The sequence below is a fragment of the Mirounga leonina genome, unplaced genomic scaffold (genome assembly GCF_011800145.1).
Source record: "Mirounga leonina isolate KUSES-001 unplaced genomic scaffold, KU_Mleo_1.0 Mir_53, whole genome shotgun sequence".
In the NCBI taxonomy this organism is placed as follows: Eukaryota; Metazoa; Chordata; class Mammalia; order Carnivora; family Phocidae; genus Mirounga; species Mirounga leonina.
In genome coordinates this window covers 41444595-41452622 of record NW_023270807.1, presented here as the reverse complement: position 1 = coordinate 41452622, position 8028 = coordinate 41444595, and the positions used below count along the sequence as shown (strand labels likewise).

Here is an 8028-nt window from a genome sequence, read left to right as displayed (position 1 = left end):
CAAATTAATCAATGTGATAGAACACATTAATAAGAGGAGAGAGAAGAACCATATGGTCCTCTCAATTGATGCAGAAAAAGCATTTGACAAAATACAACATCCTTTCCTGATTAAAACTCTCCAGAGTATAGGGATCGAGGGAACATTCCTCAAGCTCATAAAATCCATCTATGAAAAACCCACAGCGAATATCATCCTCAATGGAGAAAAGCTGAGAGCCTTTCCCTTAAGATCAGGAACACGTCAAGGGTGCCCACTCTCACCACTGTTGTTCAACATAGTACTAGAAGTCCTAGCAACAGCAATCAGACAACAAAAAGAAATAAAAGGTATTCAAATTGGCAAAGAAGAAGTCAAATTCTCTCTTTTTGCAGACGACATGATACTTTCTGTGGAAAATCCAAAGACTCCACCCCCAAATTACTAGAACTCATCCAGCAATTCAGTAATGTGGCAGGATACAAAATCAATGCACAGAAATCAGTTGCTTTCTTATACACTAACAACGCAACTATAGAAAGAGAAATTAGAGAAACGATTCCATTTACAATAGCACCAAAAACCATAAGATACCTCAGAATAAACCTAACCAAAGAGGTAAAGGATCTATACTCTAGGAACTACAAAACACTCATGAAAGAAATTGAAGAAGACAAAAAAGATGGAAAAATATTCCATGCTCATGGATCGGAAGAATAAATATTGTTAAAATGTCTATGCTACCCAGAGCAATCTATACCTTCAATGCCATCCTGATCAAAATTCCAATGACATTTTTCAAAGTGCTGGAACAAACAATCCTAAAATTTGTATGGAATCAGAAAAGACCCCAAATCGCCAAGGAGATGTTGAAAAAGAAAAACAAAGCTGGGGGCATCACGTTGCCCGATTTCAAGCTCTATTACAAAGCAATGATCACCAAGGCAGCATGGTACTGGCACAAAAACAGACATATAGACCAATGGAACAGAATAGATAGCCCAGATATGGACCCTTAACTCTATGGTCAAATAGTCTTTGACAAAGCAGGAAAAAACATGCAATGGAAAAAAGACAGTATTTTCAATAAATGGTGCTGGGAAAATTGAACAGCTATATACAGAAGAAGGAAATTCGACCATTCTCTAACACCATTCACAAAGATAAACTCAAAGTGGATGAAAGACCTCAATGTGAGACAGGAATCCATCCACATCCTAGAGGAGAACATAGGCAGTAACCTCTTTGACTTCGGCACAGCAACTTCTTTCAAGATACATCTCCAAAAGCTAGTGAAACAAAAGCAAAAATGAACTTTTGGGACTTCATCAAGATAAAAAGCTTCTGCACAGCAAAGGAAACAGTCAACAAAACAAAGAGGCAACTCACAGAATGGGAGAAGATATTTGCAAATGACGCTACAGATAAAGGGCTGGTATCCAAAATCTATAAAGAACTTCTCAAACTCAACACCCAAAAAACAAATAATCAAGTCCAAGAGTGGGCAGAAGATGTGAAAAGACACTTCTCTGAAGAAGACATACAAATGGCTAACAGACACATGAAAAAATGTTCATCATCATTAGCCATGAGGGAAATCCAAATCAAAACCACACTGAGATACTACCTTACACCAGTTAGAATGGCAAAAATGGACAGGGAAAGAAACAACAGATGTTGGAGAGGGTGTGGAGAAAGGGGCACCCTCTTCCACTGTTGGTGGGAATGCAAGTTGGTACAGCCACTTTGGAAAACAGTGTGGAGGTTCCTCAAAAATTTAAAAATAGAGCTACCCTATGACCCAGCAATTGCACTACTGGGTACTTACCCCAAAGACACATATGTAGTGAAAAGAAGGGCCATATGCACCCCAATGTTCATAGCAGCAATGTCCACAATAGCCAAACTGTGGAAAGAGCCGAGATGCCCTTCAACAGATGAATGGATAAAGAAGATGTGGTCCATATATACAATGGAATATTACTCAGCCATCAGAAAAGATGAATACCCAACTTTTACATCAACGTGGATGGGACTGGAGGAGATTATGCTAAGTGAAATAAGTCAAGCAGACAAAGTCAATTATGATATGGTTTCACTTATTTGTGGAACATAAGGAATAGCATGGAGGACATTAGGAGAAGGAAGGGAAAAATGGGGGGGGGGAATTGGAGGGAGAGATGAACCATGAGAGACTATGGACCTAAGAAACAAACAGGGTTTTAGAGGGGAGTGAGGAGGGGGATTGGTTAGCCCGGTGATGGGTATTAAGGAGGGCACGTACTGCATGGAGCACTGGGTGTTATACAAAAGCAATGGATCGTGGATCACTACATCAAAAACTAATGATGTATTGTATGGTGACTAACATAACATAATAAAATTAAAAAAAAAGATATCTCCCATTTATATATGAAGTATACATGTTAAAAAAAAAAGCGGGAGGGAGCCAAAGGAAAGAAGCCAAGTATAATTTATCCATATTTTATTTCATTCCATCCTGTTTTTAAAGTTAAAAAAAAATGCTAATCAAATATTGGTCTAGTTCTTGAGCTTAAACAAGTCTATATCATGTTTTTTGATGAGGCTTTAACAACATTGATAGATCAAATTTCTAGTAAAGAGATTGAGTCAGTAATCAAAAACCATAGCAGCATTGCGGATTGAAGAACACCTCACAGGTCAAAGTTAACTATCAAGAGACATTCATCAACATAATCCCACCATCACATTAACTGAGTTATGGGAAGAAACAAATCCTCATGGTCCTGGATAAATGAAAAGTTCACTTAAAAAGTAATTTTAGTTTGCTAAATTTTTGCAGCTCTATATATTTGTGAGACATCCCAACTCTGAGCTTCTTATCTCCAGCAGCCTGTACCTTTGTTCCTCCTCAGTCACCCTGTTCCCGGGGTCACATCCTGAACCACCATCTCCCAAAACAGTTTAAATATCCCACAGATTACAGCCCTCCTCGTTCTAGAAATCGCACTCTGTTGCTCCGGATACATGTGCTCTTTAAGCTCACTGAAGTTTCTGATGCTCTGACTACCTCCACTTTCTTGCACTCCCCCACCCCAGCCCTCACCGCCTCCCTGTCTGAATTCCTTCTGATCCAGCCTACACGTTATGGCACATCATTTCAACAAATTCCTCGTCAGAATCACTTCCCTCTGTGCCAGCCCTGCTCACTGAAGACCCTTCTCAGGCCTATCATTTGCTCTCTCTGCTCTTGTGCCCAGACTCCTGAAGACTAACACAGAACATCATGCTAAATATATGCTGCCTCTTACCTCAGCTGACCACCCCAGGTCACTCTGATTAGCCCTATTTCCATTCCTTTCAGTGGCTGTCCCTAAGGTCTGTCACTCCCTCCAGGCATCATATCATCTCCCCATCCTCTTCTCCCTGGGCAGGTGTTACCTCACAGTTTACAGGGAAAAAAAAGAAAAAAAAGTGTCTATCAGGAAAGATCTTTCTCATCCTCCTTTCCCCACAGAAATATGCTTATTGAGAACTGTGCCATCTTTTTCTCATGTCCTAAAGGAAGAAAACTTCTAATACTGTCCCTCCATCTGTTCTTTAGATCCTATCTGCTCTCAGTTACTCAAGGTCTTTATACTCTCCATGACCTCTTCTCTTTCCTGCATCATCAACTTCCTCTCAGCTGGATCCTTCCTTCAACACCATATAAATTTGTTCACCTTTTTCCCATTTAATAAAGAGCCTACCTTTGACCTCTCCTTACTTTTTCCCTTCTCAAGTACCCTTCCCATAAGAGTTGTTTGTACTTCCTGTCTCCACATTCCCTTTTGCATCCCTCAGCCTTTTGCTGTTTGCTGCTACTTCAACCACACTATTGAAATCACTCTTGCTAAAATCATTTCAATCACTTCCAAGGTCCAAATTTAAAGGCTAGGTTTTTATTCTCTTACTTGACCTCCCCGCAGTATTTGGTGCTCTTGGTCAGTCCCACGTCTCCAAGTGCTTTCTCCTGGTTCTAGAATAACATTCTCCCTATTCCTCCTCTAACCTTTCTCACCAATCTTTCTCAGTCTGCCTCCTGGTCTCTTCTTTCTGTCCATATCAAAAAAATGTTTAAAAGCAGATTGGCTGTCATCCCAGTGAATTTCTGGGCTGAGCTCAACATAGCAAGTCTTCATCGTGACAATATTGTGTACATTGTGGCCGCCAGCACACAGGCCTGTGGGCTTGAATAGTCTATATGTCATAATCACGGAGTTTGGTGGCAATGTCAGTTTACAGCAAATCATATAGGGTGCTTTCAGTTGCCCTGACAGGGAGGAAGGGGGCCTCACTGCTGTGCCAGAGGGCAATTACATTTGGGAACGTGTACACTTGCACACATCTCAGGAAATATGCACTCCCTAGATATGGGCATGGCCTGCTTTTTCATCAGTCATAAAGCATTGTGCCCTTGCATCCGAGGCTGGTAAACATTTTGATCAGTGAACAAGATACCTGCAAAATTGGTGACTGGTTGCACTGAGAAACTGCAAGATCTGTGCTTCCGCAGACTCCTCCGTACCACCCAGATGGCACACACACCCACCCGGCCCCAGAACTCCTAAAAGGAGAGACCATGTGACCGAAGCTGACATCTGTTCCTTTGTCATCACTCTCTGGCAAGTGACTAGCAAGGAGCTGCCTTCTCAGGAGAGCTCTACACTGCAGCGGCCTATAACCTTCATCCTTCTCTCTCAGCAGCCGTCTTCACGGACTGTCTCTGGGAAAAGGCTGGAGAAGATCATCCAATGCTGCTGGGCAGCCAGGGCTTTGCAGCCTCCAAGTGCAGAACTTGTGGTTGACTTTAACTCTTTAAAAGCTAAATTTGGGGGTGCCTGACTGGCTCTGTCAGTAGAGCATGCGGGGTCGTGAGTTCAAGCCCCACACTGGGCATGGAGCCTACTGTAAAAAAAAAAATTTTTTAATTAAAAGCTGAATTTGGCTGACTCTAAACCTGTATCAAGATAAGTTTTTGTCTTTGTTTCTATTCATTTTTAAAGAAGTGAAGATGTAGGAAAAAAAAAACACTGATAGGAGGGATTTTTAGAAAATAAAGGTACTAAAAACTTAAAGAAATTTTCCCAAAGCTTGGAAACTTTATTATCTGTGATTCTACTTCCTCAAGGAAAAATTGTTTGTAAGTGGCCTTTGAATAAGCATTAATTGAATTGGAGAGCTAAGATTAAACCATATATACAGCCTATATATAATTTCTGTGATATGAGTGCGTAAGTGCAGAAAGGCTTTGATTTCATCAGATAATGAGGCTGGAAGACAGACTGCGTGGGCTCACAACTTGGCTTTCAAACTCGCCTGCTGGATGAGCTTGAACAAGTCACTTAATTTCTCTCTGCCTGTTCACTCATCTATGAAATGGCGATAAGTTCTGTGCCCAGGTGCACGATTGCTCTAGCAGCCGCCCTGTCAGTACATGCAAAGTGCTCGGCCCCGTGCCTGGTGCATTGCGGTCACTCTGGAAATGAGAGCTTGCTGATATTGTTACAGCTATTGTTAGGATGCTGACTTCTCCTGAAGCAAAAAGAAGTCAGAATATAAAAATAATAATAAAAAAATGAGCGCGTCACGTTGAACCTAAAAAATGGTCATAAAAACTCTTTTAAAAAAAATCTTCAAACCAGAAATTTCTGTTCACCTTGTATATTTATTTATGTTACTCCCCTAACACACACTCCTTAGAGTGGCCTAAACAGTTTGAAAACTCTATTATTCAATAAGCAAGAAAATGCCAAGAATCTAAAATCTGTCTAGATTAAATAACTGCATTCAATGCCCTCTCAAAAATCTGTATTCTCACAAAAAGGGATGAGAAAAGACAGCAAAACCATATCTCAAATATATTATTCTCATTAGTCTCTCCTGATTTCTTTTCTTTACTTTTTTATTTTTGGTGTAAAGACAAAGGCCTTAGTCTCTCTAGTCTAATTCTAGAGCTTTAACGGTAGCAAATATACTAATTGTGCACCTACCGTGTGCCTGGCATTGTTCAGGGCACTAGGGATGGTCTCTGCTTTCATGAAGCTTAAAGTCAACTGCGGCTCTTAAAAACGGGTCTAGTGCTATTTTGTCAATTGTCAGTATTGTCTATGTTCATCTCTTAACATTGTATATTAAACTAAAATTGGCATTTTAAAGTTTAAATAACAGTAACATAAATATTAAATGCTGGAATCAAGAATAGAAGTCAGTCTCTTTGCATGTTTTCATTTACTTTTTTAAAATTGATCAAATGCCTACTCTGTGCTAGAAAATGTGAAAGATAGTAATTATCTTTTTCAGAGATGTTTCTTTTATATAAAATTAGAAAGCAGAATACTGCTATCATTATAGATCTTATTGAACAGTTCCGATAAGTGGCTTTTTTGGTTTTGTTGGAATCTAAATGCATCACTTTCAAATTTTGGGTGAGTGGAACATAAAAAAAAGTCTTAAACAATTTATACTTCAGATTCATTAAGGTAAAACATTTCCACATAGAGTTTCTTCAAGAAGAAAGCATATTTCACAATATGCAAAACTGTGTTTCTTTACTTAACTGGAATGAACTAAATATTGACAAATTCATCTCTAAGAAACCAATTACAAATATAATTAATAAAAGTCCCCTACTTCTAACATGTCTTTCATCGTATTACATGTAACTCATGATAGAGAAATATGTCATTAATAATCATAATTATGTAATGTCACAATCATCCAGGTGTTCATTAAATTAACAAATATTTATGTAATCCTCATAATGGTCTGGTAGGACAAGCTACATCTTCTTTTATTCTGTACAATGGCAAAAAGGAGGTATTTTAAACATGGTATATGATATAATAATAGCTAATATTTATTGATTGCTTACCTAATAAAGTACTTTCCTTATATCAATTAATTTAATCTTAATAAGTCTTGCTGATGGATACTGTTATCCCCATTGTAAAGTTGGGGAAACTGAGGCACAGTGACAGAGACCCACCCACAGTGACACAGACATACTAGGAAGAGACAACTCTGTAGCCTGGTTCAAGGTCCTGTTCTTGGCCTCCATACTGTAATTCTCATGTAGCAGTCTCCTTCCCAAAACAATGTGCTGCTATCTCTTTCTATTTGCTCAAACATAAAAGTTTTTCTTCCATTTTTTTTTAATCCTAAGAAAAATGTTCAAAAGTATGACCTGCTTCTGTGTCTCCTATCAAGTAATAATGGCTCTGGTGTTCTGGACATTGATTTAGGTGCTTCTTTTTATCTCTAGGTTCTTTGAAAGCACCTATCATTATAATGCCTGTGCACTCAGACAAATATATGAGCCATGCTTTAAAGAAGAGAGATAAATTTCCTCCTGGTCTCTATTACATTTTAATAGTGTGAAGAATAATGCAGTGGACAGATAATGGAGTAAGGCAAGGAATTGTGGGAGGAAGCTTCTTTAATGTTTTTTGGCTGAATTGCCAGATAAAAACTCAGACCTTGGCTACCCTGGCGTAGATTTCTGAATCTTGGACCAAAAAGACAGAGAAATAATAGTAACACTATGGTGCAATAATATAAACCCTGTGATATACATCTAATCCATGAGATTTATAGTGGAGGACGAGGCTAAATGTTAAAGTGTTTTAATTAGGTTTTCTTGTACTTCCAATAATAACTGTCTTTGGACAAGATACACAGTGAGTCTGTCTTATAATGAATTCCACAGTATAGAACAATCAGAGCACTGCTAGAGAAAGAATCTAAGTTGTTTACATATCACGTACAACTGCACAAATTATCAGTGAAACAAAAATGCCATGTATAAAGATACTAGAAACACATCAGGATGAAACCTAACTCTACGTTCTCATGTTTTCACATTCTCTGGGGCGTGAGTGCCTTCCTTTCCTGGTTTATTTGCTTGTAAATAATTTAGTTAATTTAACAATTTTAGTTTTATTGGGTTCTGTTTTCTCTAAGTTGGGAATGGAATGGAGGTGTCTTCAGCCCTATGTTCAGGCTCTGCCCCTGTGGGAGATCTCTGGA

At 38.8% G+C, this 8028-nt stretch overlaps 1 pseudogene; it reads left to right on the top strand.

The window, feature by feature from the left end:
• The first annotated feature begins 4073 nt into the window (after positions 1–4073).
• LOC118001043 lies at positions 4074–5006 on the top strand (annotated as a pseudogene).
• Positions 5007–8028: the final 3022 nt, after the last annotated feature.